This window comes from Pezoporus flaviventris, unplaced genomic scaffold (genome assembly GCF_033815535.1).
Source record: "Pezoporus flaviventris isolate CSIRO_AGI_PZ_B2104156 unplaced genomic scaffold, CSIRO_AGI_Pfla_v1 ptg000029l, whole genome shotgun sequence".
In the NCBI taxonomy this organism is placed as follows: Eukaryota; Metazoa; Chordata; class Aves; order Psittaciformes; family Psittacidae; genus Pezoporus; species Pezoporus flaviventris.
This window is the reverse complement of record NW_026892577.1, coordinates 13,205,541-13,219,514: the sequence shown is the minus strand read 5'-3', so window position 1 is coordinate 13,219,514 and position 13,974 is coordinate 13,205,541. Positions and strand designations below refer to the sequence as shown.

The following is a 13,974-nucleotide window of genomic DNA, read 5'->3' as shown; positions in this document are numbered from 1 at the left end:
CAGAAGAACCGCCCCTGAGCACGCAGCGGGGCTGGCCAATAGGACGGCGGGGGGCTCTACGCGTGCGCGGCCGTGTGAAGGGGGCCAACCTCGAGACGCATGCGTGCCCACGGGGGCCGGGGCGGGGGGCGCGGGGTGGGCGGGGCTGGGACGCACGCGCAGCGGCTGGGCGGGGCTGGTGGGCGGTGTGTAAGGTGGAAGGTCGGGTGTGGGTGTTGTGGGGGTTGGTGAGGAGTGGTTTTGTTCCGTGTGGAGTCGTTGTTGGGTGGGAGGTAGAGGCAGAGGCAGCTGTGGTTTTTCTTGGTGGGAGGTTTTGTGCCAGGTGCAGTTCTGGAAGTGGAGCTTGATGGCCCGGTGGAGCCGCTGAATAAGCAGTTGCCGGAAGCTCAGCGGGGCTGCGGAGGCTTGAAGGAGTCTGTGAGGGTGAACCGCACGGGGCGGGCGGGTAGGGAGGGTATGTTGGCCTCGTCTTGCAAAAGCGGCCTCATTCACACCTTTTCTGTCGGAAAAGGTTTTGACTTCTGTGCTCGGGGTTACTGCCGACTCTTTTTTACTGTGGTCGGCGGTTTTTTTGATTGGATCTGCTTCTAGATTGCTCCCCTGTGCCATGCCTGCTGCATCTGTCTTGTAGCACTGTCCTGCTCACGTCTTGTGTTCAGAACGTGTGTAGATGAAAGGACATGTTCACTTCTTTAGAGTGGAAGGCAGGTTGCGGTTAAAGGAGAGGTGATTGGTGAACTAGCACTGGATCACTGATATTAATGTGCAGTTTCTGTTACTAGTTTTCATTTTCAGGCTGGCCTTTAAGTCGTTTATGAAACTCCTTCAAGTGTTTGTCTTTTGAAGGAACGTAAGTAGTTGATAGTTTACAGTGTATTAAGGTACAAATGCTGTGAAATAACAGCCTTTTTGGATTTCATATTTGCTTATTTATATGAGCGAGAAGCTGCCAGTGTTAAATTTTAGAGTAGATGTTCCTTGCCGCATAATTTATAAGCCTGATTATCTATGACAGAGCTGCAGTTTAGTCTGAAGTTATTGTGCTGGTAGTAGAGAAACAGGACTTCTGTTTGTCAAGATAGTAAACTTTTAACATTTCTAAATCTGGAGTAATACAGATTTTGGGGTTTGTGAGGGGTTCTTTTTGGTTTGGGGTTTGAGTTGGTTTGTTTGTTTTTGAGTTAATATGCTGGAGGGGAAAACTCGACTATAATTTCTGAGTATACTTTAGTGTCTTATTGCTTCTTTTGCTCCTTTATTGCACACTTTAAAGCAATGTTTGTATAACTTTGTTTGCTCTGCTGCATTGAATGTACTCTTTTTTTTTTCTGCTATATGTGTTGCAACTTGTTTTTTAATGCAGGCACTTCAAACAAATGGACCCTTATGAGAAATAAAATGAAAAGTCATCAGGCAAAATTATTAAAATAACTTTCTTAATGCCAGATTTTGTCCATCTTTTTGTTCACACTGCTCTAAATTACAAACTAGAAAAATACATGGCAAATATGAGTTCCATACGTGTTCTGTTTTGCTGGGAATCCTCACTTTCTGGTTTTTTCCTCATCGTGTAAGAAATGTTTCATGACTGATTTCACTAAATCGGTGGAATGATTAACTAGGTCTCAATGCTGAGAGTTCTGGTTAGAAAGAAGGTAATCTTTTTTTATATGCATAAGAATGAAATAGTCCGATGTCCTTTAAAAAAAAAGTAACAGCCTCTCCAAAACTCAATTTGAAGATGAAAGATTGTGGTATAGTTCTGTATAAAGTCGCTAGTCTTAACTAAATCAGTTTGATATGCACAGGAAAACAATTCTTCAGTACTTGATCGTGCTTTCAGTGAGGGTTATTAGCATAACCAAACAACTGTGCATACAGTAAGTGTTCTGCGAGAGCAGTCATGTCTGTTCTCTATGCTGAAGTGCTGTGTGAACATTCCTGTGCAGTTTGTTTTGAGAGAAATATTTTGACAGCTATACTTCGGTATTTTATCACATGGCTTTTTGCAGTACTGTTCTGTGATGTAGCAGTTGGCTCACAAGCACTCTGAAGTGTTCAGTATAGTGGAGTGGGCCACAGGGTCCCTTTTCTGCTTTTAGAGAAAAGTATGATGTAAGAAAATGAACTTAACTGCTTCTGTGAAAAAGCTTCTGTGTAACTGCATGGCAAAAAAAACCCCCAAACAGTTATTGAATTTGCTAAGAGTAATTTAGAAAATTAAATTGGCATTGCATCTTTTAATTATTTGGATAGCTATTGAGTTCTCTAAAGCATTTGTTTCTTAGAGATAACTATGATGATTTGCATGCTTACCACAACACAATTGTGGAAAAGTTTATTGTGAAAACCAATGAATAGGAGTACTTATTTTTTTTTGTTTCTATTTTTGAATGTAGAACTTATTTACAGTCTGAGAGTAGTAAAATGCAGGTTTGTGAGTGAGTGTTATGAAAGCTACTCATATTTTAGCCATTGACATAGCCATCAGTGCTTCACAGCAGTATTTTCAAAAGTTTATGCAAGGATGGTACAGTGCTCCTTTTTCACTTCCAGAAGTGGATAAAAGGAAAAACATTCTGTGTTATCAATAAAGAAAACATATATCCTGTAGTCCTAACATGTTTTAATCTGAGGGAAAGCCAAAGACCAGTGTAACTTACAGTTGTTCAAAATCATACTGTGGAATCGTAAGGTGCTCGTTATGAGACAGCCATAAACTCTTGAAATTAATGTAACACTTCATCTTTGAAGAATAGCTGAATTCTTGCACTTAATGATAAAGTATTCATTCTGAAACCTAACACTTGAAATGGTAACATATCAGTTGTTTAGTGTCCTCTTAAGGCTTGCCAATTAGATCCTTCTAAGCAAGGTGCAATGTAGCGAATGCAAATCACTTCATTGCCTAATAAGTTACAAAGCCAACATCAGAGGAGAAAGTTTTAGACCTACAGTAAGATTTAAGTAAACTAATTTTTACAGCCCTGGAGTAAGAAGGTTGATTCATTTGGTCTGGTTTGTTATTTCTAACAAAGAAGACTCTTTGTTTTCTTGTTTCTGTCTCTTTCAAATATTTTGCGTAGGATACCGCCAGAGGTTGTCACATCAAGTTAGAGAAGGCATAACAGGCAAACAGGTAATTAGCAGTTATTCAGCCACTGCAAACAAGGAAAAGCGGACAGTAATCAGAACTCCTCAGCTCCACAGTTTAAGTGGAATGTCAATGCACTGATTGATGTCAGGGACTTCATTTTCTTCTCCTAGTGATGTGTATTATATACATAGCAAACATATAACGCATCTCTATAACACTAATTAGCCATAAAGGATAAAGACGGGTGGGGGGTGTGGGGGGGTGGGGTGCAGGAGGGCCAGAAAGACAGTTATAAAAAAGTGCTTTGTTAATGTTACCTTTTAATATAGTATAACTGACTGTTGCTGTATTGAAAGGCAAAAATACTTCATTCTCATTTCTCAGGTAATGAAGATGCTGTGATTCTTGTATGTAGTTTTGGAATGCCTTATTTTGTGTCAGTATGAATGGCAGGAGTTACATAAACAGTACAAATAACCAGTGATACACTCTAATAGTTATGCAGTTGTAAAACATCTGGAGGGAAAAAAAAAATCTGGTAGTAGTCTTATAATTTAAAGTTGGCTTTAAATATTATTTACTAAATAATGTTGCTCAACTCTCAACAGAGTGCATTTATTAATGTTAACACAAGCATCCTCTAAGGAACTGAAGTTAAAAAATATATTTTGTAAGAAAATATGCTTTGGACCATTTTAAAGTTACTTTTTTCTTCAAAATTAAGGTCATTGGAGTCTTGTTTGAACAAGCTTCATTTAAACATTAATATGAAATTTTCTGTTTCTTTTGAATTAGAGTAATTTTGGTTAGAGTAATCTGTGTTTGTAAATTTGTAAAATTGCATTATTTTAGACAAGAATGGTTTTAGTCTAAACTTTGAAGAGCTGATTACGGTCTGATTTTGGAGAAATGGTTGCTGAATTCTGTTGTGTTGAATTATTTTAGGTTTGTTTCATAAATGCCTGCAGTGGGGGGTGAGGAAAACATTATTTTTTTCAGTATCAGTCTTTTTATATCTCAGGTTGCTCAACTGAATTGATTTACATTAATATTAAAAGTTATAACAGGAACAAGCTTATGCTTTTTGTAGGTATGGTGTACACTCCCTGCATAGTGCAGCTTTGTTATTAAAAAATATCTTGTGCGAGTGTACATGGCTTGAAGAATATGCATTCCTTTTGGTTTGTTACTTTTAGCAGTTAAAACTGTTCTTTCATCAGTTTTGTTCCGGTACCTGTAGATACAGATAGTTTTGAGATTTTATACTTTGTTTCAAAAAAGAAGTAAAAGGTGCTTGTCTATGCAGTAAGTCTTTTTGTTTGTAAGTCAGAAGGGATTCTTAGGTTCAAGTCAAGTTCTAATTATCAGTCAACCCTATTTAGACAGTTTTCTGGTAGTAGCACTAAATGTACTTTGAAATTATAGTGCATTCCCAAAGAGCTTTTCTTTGCTGTTACTTGAGTGTACTGTCCAATAGCAGCATGGGTTAAAAAGAACGTGTCCTTCACAGCTAATGCCAGATTCTTTTCCAACTAGATGTTTCAAAATAGACCATCTCCTTAGTCAAAGAAGTGCAAGTAATGCTGATTTAAAAAACAGCTCATCATCCTCCTCACTTAAGCCAATTTATTTTTGGTTTTGTTGTCCTTGAAACTTCACTGGGTGGTGCTGATTTGTTTGCTTAATTATTCCCATGTGCTTCTGCACAGTACTCTGAGTTGTCATAAGTGGATGACAGCCAGAATGGTTGTCAGTACTAGAAGCATGTTCTGAAAATTTAGATCATGATTTACAGTGAAACAGCTGTTGGTTCTCATTATTTATTAATATTTTTCGACATCTACTTGATACTTTATTATTTAATGTGGATCTTGAAAAAAGTACATTAAATATTTTAAGCAAATACTTTGAGTTTGTTCTTTGCTCTGTTTCTTCACTCCTGTCCTACACTAAGTGTTCTAAGTGTTTTTGTACAGCAGTTTTGAGATGCCTAATTTGTGAAACTTACAAATATGCTTTCCATGTACTGCTTTTGATGCTTTTCATATTGGATTATTCCTCTTGGCTTTCAGTACAAACTGATAATTCATACTTGTTCCTTTTTTTTTTTTTTTTTTTTTTAGTATAACTTCACTTTTTTGATCTCCTGTATGATTACTAAACATCAGATTTGCATTTACGTTTTTAAGTGAATAACTCTTTGAAGTTGTGGACACTTCATTCTTTTTTAATCAAAGAAGAGTCTTTGAGATGTAAATGAAAATTGAAAAGTACAAAATTCTGTTTATAGCATTGCAGGTAGAAGTCTGTAATAGCTCTTGTTTCACTTTTGAATGTAAGTAGTGTGGATTTGTATTAGTCTAGCTGACGAGAGCAGATTCCCTTTGGAAAAGGGAAAACTTGCATCCAGTGATTTGGCTTGGATTTTTTCAAAGAAATATTTGTGCATTTTGGGGGGATGTTTGAATGTAGTTTCATGTTGTTAGATTGAAGAAAAATCAAGTACAGCTGTGCTGTAAATCAAGTATCTTCAAAAGGTAACTGACATCCAGGAAACAATTAAAACAGCCCTCTGAGCAATAACTATGTTCCATTTTTAATGGTACAGTGTGATGCTACCTAATACTGCTGATAAATGTGATGTTAAATACTGGTTTGAATGTGATAGGTTCTTTACACCATTTTGCTGATTATCAATCTCTCTTCCAGTATTATGAACCAAGAAAAGCGCTGGTCTCGATTTGGAAACGCCTTTCCCCACCCCTCTGAAACACAAATTTAAGTTGTAACCACCAGAGGGAGCAAATTGCACGATAAGGACTTTTCACTACGAATGTCTTTGGTTGTCAAGACTCGTAGGCTAGGAGCTAGCCCATGACCTGTTCACGCTCCTCATTTTTGCGTCAGAAAGTAATCCATTTGGAAGGTAACAATGTTAAATTTCAAGTATCAGGAACATCGGACATTTTAGTTTATATATATGTAATTATTAAGTTTTATGTTATTACATTCACATTCATTTATAAAAATGTATTAGCAGTTGGTCAAACATTAAACATGTAGGAAAAAATTAAATGGGGTTTACATTTTATTTAAAACATTGAAAGCTTTTCCTGGTTTGTCTTTCATAGGTTACTGAAGACATTGAGTATATTGGTAGGCAACAAATAGAAGAACTTGTAAATCAGAACCTACAGGAAGGTAGTACAATAAAAATACTTATTTACATATTTCCTGCTATTGTGCAGCAAAACTTTACCAGTCAGCTAGAAGTCTGTTAACTTTTATTTTTACATGCTTACATTGAATAGTCCCATTGAACGTGGTGGCTATTCCCATGGTTTAAGGTAGAGGTTTCTGAATTTAGTTCTTTATATTCACTCATCAGAAGTCTTCCTAGCTCCAGATGGTGTATGAGTCCTTATTGCTGAGCAAACTGTGAGCATTGAGTAATAAGTTAAAACTATCTCAAAGACGGAAAACTCTTCAAAAATGAAAGAGGAGGATAGCAAAATTAATTTAAAGCTATGCTCTTGTATAAGGAATTACAGTTGAATGTAATGCTGACCTGGTATGGAGATGGCTTAAAGAGGAAAGAACTTGATGAATGTCTAGAAAATCATTCATTGAATGCAGAAGATGAACAGTGCTAAACTGTTCCCTTTCTCTTAAAACAGAAAGGTTAGACAGGCATTGTCAGATGAACTGTCCAGGCCAAGTTAGTACCAAACAGAAGGAGAAAGTCCTTCCCAGAGTTAGAAGACCATATTGCAGAACACTGTTAGGGTTAAAAAATTTGTACAGGTTCAAAAAGGGACTGGATAAACTAATAGATATTTGTTTTGAACTACTGCAGATAAAGATACTAACTTATAACAGGTATGCAAGACACGGACTACCTAATGCTGAAAGAATACTTCAAGTACATACTTGCTATGGAGATGTATTTGGAGATTGAATAGTGCTTAGATAGACCTGTAGTCTTACCCATTATGGTTTTTATGATTTGCAGCTACTCTACCCGCTAATGCTGTGTCATAAGACACAAATGGCACTGCTATTAACTGGAAAAATCTGATCTTGCATACATGATGTGCATTTAGAGTAGATTTCTGTACATCGCTGTATACTTAATGATACCACTCTGACTGTAACATCTGGAAGAACAAGTTTCCCTTACTATCTATAAATATTTATTTTACTGAGGTAAGTAAGGAAACTTGTATATGTATATAGGTGGACTGTTAAATACACAATGGAAAAAATGTCTATGAATGGTTACTCACTTGAATTGTGTCAGTAGTTGAAGTAAGTTTGTGGAACTTACTAAGCTAGATGTCGTAGACCTGCTGTAGCTTCATGTAGCTTCATTGTGACCCCATTTTAGTTTCTCCAAGAGCGTGTTCACACACAATCTCTGTTTTCACAATTCCTCTACTTTTAGAGCAAGTCAAGGATTACAGTGCTGCCTATAGCAACTGTGTGCTTTTAACCAGGTCAAGTTATATACAGATACTTGCCAAGTATCCTCCCTGAAAGCTGAGACCAGTAATAAACAGAAAAGCTTTCAAAAAATTTCATTACTTCTTTACTTCTAGGCTTCTGCTTGTAAATTCAGTCTTCAGCAATTTCCAGTTGACTTTCTTCCCCACTGCTCAGAGACTCTTCATCCATCCTGCAGCTATTTGTTTTTGTTTCCTGACTAAACCTCTTCCTCTCACTTCCTCTCTAGCTCCTGTGGATTCTAAACCACATGGTTGAGTACAGAATAACTGGAAATGAACTCCCCAGTTTAGGATTTATGCCTTATTTTTTCTGTATTGGTAAACAGGACTATTACAATTTACTTTCTTGTCCTTTTTTCTGTATCTTTACTTTCTCTGGAATTAAATTGTGGTAGTATACAAACTAATTATCTAATGTAAGGGCTCTTGGGTAGTCCAAGCTCCTTCAGAGCAGCACTTATTCTTGAGTTGGTGTGTACTTCATTGTTATAACATACTACAGGATGGAGAATCTTTATAAATCATATGGATTAACAAATAATTTAAGAAACTGCTGGTTTAGGTACTCTTTAAAGTCAATGTACAGTATCATGTTGTAGTTTAATAAGAAGGAAGTAAATCCCTGTGTAAGTTAGCTTTAGCTGTAACTTCTATATCAGAAGGGGTTAATTTGTCCAAATTATGAATTAATAGCAAAAGGAGTGTTTGGATCCATTCTAGAAACATCGTAAAGTGTGTGGCTTATGTGATTCTGATTCTGTGATTAGACAAATTTGTGGGCAAAACAAAATACGATGGCAAAACATTCCTGTACTTTCTTGTAATTGTTAGTTTGTTCTGCCCTTTTTCTACCACAACAGACATGAACAGAGGAGAAGAAACAAAGTTCAGAAACTGTTTTATAAAAAGCCCAAACAAACAAACAAAACAAAACCAAAAACCAAAAATGGAAAGCAAGTCTTCATCAGTGTCTTCTTTACAGTTAGTTTGTGAAGTGATACTTGATACTCATCAGATACTCAGTATTTGGGTACCAGATTGATCTGAATCTGAAGATACAATTATCTAATCTACTTTCATTATTGGTATCTTGGCCATGCACGGTTCTAACTCTCTTCAAGGTTCAGAAAAGTGCTTTTGTTTGTAGGGAGGCTGACATCAATCCTGAAGCATTGAAAACAAGAGAGATTTTATCAATAACTGGATGACAGGAGTGTGATTAGTTCCACTGGTGCAAACTTTACTTAAAAAAAAAACAAACAACCCTAAATTACAAACCTGGTTGATAAAGTTCATTAAATGTTTTTAAGACTACAAATGTGTTATTAAGAGATCATAGTTTGGTAAAAATTGTCATGTATCAGTAGTCATAAATCATACATTAAATTTACTAAGATTTTGATAAAAATTAGTCCTTAAAATAACTGTCACTAAATGGATAGATTGTTATCACACAGAAACACTCTTAGTGAAATTAATAGGCCTGAATATTTTAAAGTAATTTGAAATTTCAGTAATTTTTTTTTTTCCCTCAGTTATCTGAAAGTAAGCTAAAATCATTAGTGAGAAAAATCTGCTGGGTAATGGCATTCATACATAATGGTGCAGATCTTTTCATAACTTTGTTATGAAAATGTACATTTGCAGACATTAAAAACTCATGCTTAAAAAAGGAGGGGTATATATCTGCAAAATATAACTGTGTTCTAGCCAGTGACTTTGAAAAGAGTTTAGAGGTCAAATAACTGTAATGACAGAGTAAAAATGGCTAATGCCGTATGGGTACACCTTTCTGCTCTTTTGCACTGAAACAGTTCAGTGGCTACACTTTTGTAAGTGTCCAATGGAATCACAGTAAGCGATCCAAATCACTCCAGTTTTGGATTGTTTCGTAGCCTGAAAAAACTTGATGGATTCATTTCTAAGGTGTGTGGAACCTTTGAATTACCTCTTACAAACTTATGAGCCATACAGAAAAACAGCACCCCACTTCCCCTGCTGCCCATTTCCCCTTTTCTCTCCCATTATGAGAGAGACACGCCATTTGAGAACCTGTCAGAATAATGTGTACAATTCTAGTTGCCTATGTTCAAGAAAGGTTAGCACAGAAGAGAACTGGTGCACCAGAATGCATGGAATTGCTGGTTGTGAGAACAGACATCTCTTCTGAGCAGAAACTAAGAGCAGGGAGCAGTTGTGGTCAAGAGGGATTTACTGAGGAGGTTGAAGGTGGCTGCAACTTCCCCTTCCCACCTTTAGCATTGCTTGTTGAAGGACATGCTCTTAGACACGTGATGGGGGAACAGCTATGCAGCTCTTCCATAGTTGCTTTATTTAAGTGAAGCAGGAAGAAAAACCCAGACAAGGAAAGACTGATTTAGATTAAAAGGCAGCATTTGTGCAAGAACAAATGTCCGTGAACATGTTCCAAGTTCATACACATGACTTGTCAGCTTTAAACCTTGTCAGAGCAAGGTTTTAGAGCAATTTGATGGAAGGGTTTGTATGATATACTTGCTTATGATAATAAGGTATTGGACTTAATGTTCTGGGGATCTCCTGAAGCGCAAGGTTTTGATGAAAGCTTGCATCTATGAGAAGTTGTTTCAAATTTTTTATAACTGATTACAATCAAAGTTTATTCCCTTGCCTCTTAGAATTCTGGAGTCTGTTTGTTAAGGCTCTGCTTTTTCCTCTATGGATTCTTACGGAGACCTGTAAGGATTGTGGAAATTGCTAATTTATTTTTCTTGAAGTTTTTAAGAAAACTATTGGAAGTGAAAGGAACATGCTCTGTAGTAGAAGTGTCCAAATCCATGACTGTACCATTTTTGTAGTAACTTTTGTTACAGCTATAATAGGCAATAGCTTAAAAGAAGCAGATAAAGTCTGGGTTGGGTTCTGAATGCCACTCTCCTTATCCTGAAAGAACACATGGGGGAAGATGCCTTTCCCCCCTCCCCCCCCCCCCCAAAGTCCTCTAAACTCTGACAGGCTGCCAGTGCTGAGCTCTACCTGTTCTTAAGTATTTGTTAATTATGTGGGTTTTGGAGGTTTTAGAAAATCAAGTTTTCCCCCTCCATTAACTGGAAATTCAAGAAAGCATCCTCCTTCAAGAAAATACTTAAGCACATGCTCATTCACCATTCAGATATTAAAATGCAGGTGAATCGCTATGCCTGTGAGATAGTCAACTGTAGATCTTGCTTGAAAGCCATGTAGTTGCTATGTTCAATTAAAATGAAGTTTTGCTTCATTTGGAGGGGAAAGAGAGCAACCTTTCACATACATTTTTATAAAATACATACATATACACACACAATTTTATTGAATGGCTTTTTGTCTTCTGTCAGCTAATTTTGACCTAGATGTACTTTTCTTTCTAGATTAAAAAGAGAAACTACATCCTTTGATGTCAGGTAAACTCATGCATGCTTTACGGGGGGGGGGGGGGGGGGGGGGGGGCTGATGAAGGAAGTGCTTTCCTGTAGCACCTGTTTTCTCAGCTGATAAATTCTTCTTGATGCAGGTGGTAACAAGTTGTATATTTTTAAGGTTTGTCAGGATCCTCATCTGTTAGGATTTTAAGTTCAGAACTGTGGGAAATGGTTCTATGATGGTTTAGGGTTTCTTAGTGCATCTTAGTTGATGGTTCTTTTAATAGCTATAATGTTAAATCAGATAACTTGGTTAATCTGTCAGAATTGGAAATGTGTTCTAAAAAGGGTATAGGTTATTAAAAATTTCTGATGCAATAAACATTTACTCCTTTAAATGTTCTGCAATTCATGCTAGATGGTTTTATTTTAATGTGCCAGGAAATATAAATACAGAAATAGCTACTGGAATTTGATGGCTCACTAACACACAAACTTACTGAATGGGTTAAAGCAGTTGAGCTTGATGCCAAATATTGTGAGTATCTGTCTATGATGGTATTCATGTATGATGGAATTGATTACGTTGATGTTTAGCAGATTCTGATAGCACATTTTGACATGTTTTCTAAAAAATATGTATTGTCTGCACTGTGTTAGGAAACTGGGTACTTGTAGATACTATTAATATTTTTTCATGCAAGTTCTTTTGGCTACATGATTACAAATAATGAAGACTGAGTTAAGGGTAATTATGTTTTTTAAAAGTTTAATAGATGAAATAATGGGAAGAAAATTAAGTAGTTATAGTTATTTAAAAGCCCAGTGCAGAACTGGATTAGGATTTGTAGCAGAATAATAAAACCAAATAGAGAAACTTGTATCTTTTGCTGCAGTTATGTGAAGATCACTTCTGTAACTGGAATAAAGGCCTTGTCTTTTCCAAGATGCATAGAAATCTTGTCCATACTCAGTAACTTTCGGATGTTCTGGACACATTAGGGTTATTGCATGTGCATAGATTAAGGCTAGAGAATTTAGGCTGTAATTCTGATGTGTGGGTTGTGTGTTGAATTTATGCTGCATATCCTGTATGGCTCATCTACTTGTGCTCCATACGTCTGGCCCATCTACTAACAGGGATAGTAGGTATCTGATAATCCAGTGAAAAGAGAAAAATTAAGTGAAATGATTTTGCAAAAAAACCCTTTAATTTACTGTACTAGAAAATGGCAGATGGTAATTTCTAAGGTTATTTTATTTATGCAGAGAAAAAATATTTATGGATGTTTTAAAGTACAACAGAGGAAGGAGGATGAGCAATAACATAATTATTTTACTTCCAAAAATTCACTCCAGTAAAAAAATACGGATTTGTTTACAGCCAAAAGATACTGCAGTTTTGGCCTGATAAGTAGTTTCTTCTCAAATAAGCCACAAACTAGGTTAATCTGTTGGTGCTAGTCAGAAAGATTTATTGTCAGAGCTTTGAGGAAATTTATGCAAAGACCATAAAGGTTAAGGAAAAAAAAAAAAGTTTTTGAAACCAGCCTTGCTCTTGCATTCTCTCTCAGCATGCAGGATCCAAGGAACCAACCATTCCAAAATACTTTTATCTTGAACAGCTGCAAGAAGAATTTAACTGTTACTGAAGAAGGTATTAGCAGTATAAATGCTTCCAGCTGTTGCAGTTTACAACTTTAAGTAGTTTAACTTCTCTTATTTTGAAGTAGCTCTGTTTATAGAGGGATACCACATTAAATATTTCAGGAATTTAGTATTTAGTCTTTGTTTTAACTTATATGTGACAAATTATACTGACTTTAATCTCTGACTTTTTTTATCTCTTCTGAATTCAGTTTTCCTGTTCTTTTATATGTTTATATAGCGAGGAATTTAGTTCACTATCAATTTAGGTGCTACCTTCTTTATTTCCTACTTTGAAGAGATTTGGATTAACTGAAATTAGAAGCATTTTACGTATATTAGTTAACAGTACAAATTATGTGATCCAAATCCAATGAGAAATTTATTATAACTTGCAAAATTTTACTCACAGTTATTAAGGCTAGATACTATAATACTTTAAACAAAATAAACCATTTCCCCCTTAGGTGTCCTTAAAGCGAAGCCCTGGGGAAAAACTTTACAATGTAATTGAAAAGTAACATTTTTATTAGATACTGCATCTACCATGCTGATTTTCGTAGACTAGAAGACTTCTCACGCGTTCCTTATGGACAGAACTGTATATCCCATGAGACACTGTGAGCCCTTGTGCTGAGCTGCCACAGTTTATCATGACAGATGACGCAAGGGTTAGCAAAGGCAGTGGCACTAAAGAAGTATGGACATCGTTCCATTTAAACTGTTTCTGGTTTGGGGAAAAAACTGTGTTTTCTTTAAATGTTGAACTTTTCAGTTGCAATTAGAAATTTATGAAGAAACCTGACATTTCTTTGAAATAATTTTGTTGTTGAAATTCTGGCTTGACTTTCTTCAACAAACCAACTGATAGGAACTTCTATCTTTTCCTTCATTAAGAAGCCTTATAGCTCCTCTTTCAGTTAGTCCTTTAAAGAATTTGATATCATGATGAAATGTTCCACCCCTAGAAGAGTTGCCCTAAAAATTAGTTATTCAGAATGTTTTATTTCTGTCATGTGCATCCAGTTTAAATTTATCAACATTCAACTTCCTGGAATTGTTTCTTGGTATACCTGTATCTCCTTCTTTAGGACTACATACTAAATATGTTCCTGTTATGCAGATAGTGATAGGCTATCAGTAACACTGTATTTATAATGTTAAATTGACTTCAGCCTGTCTAGAATGAAAATTTTCTTGTCAGTTTTTATTGCAACTCTTCTAAAGCTTTCTATCTAAATTAATAAGGTTTTTTAAAATAATTTTTTTATAGCACTCTGTCTTTATGCCAAGATTAGCAATGAAATTATTGATTCTTAAATGCTTTCATGTAGAGGATGAGTTTATT

General features: G+C 36.0%; 1 long non-coding RNA gene across 1 annotated transcript; it reads left to right on the top strand.

The window, feature by feature from the left end:
- The first annotated feature begins 235 nt into the window (after positions 1–235).
- On the top strand, positions 236–12,756 carry LOC133272217 (uncharacterized). Its single transcript, XR_009744368.1, has 2 exons — positions 236–708; positions 12,554–12,756. It is a non-coding gene; the product is annotated as an uncharacterized LOC133272217 (long non-coding RNA).
- Positions 12,757–13,974: the final 1,218 nt, after the last annotated feature.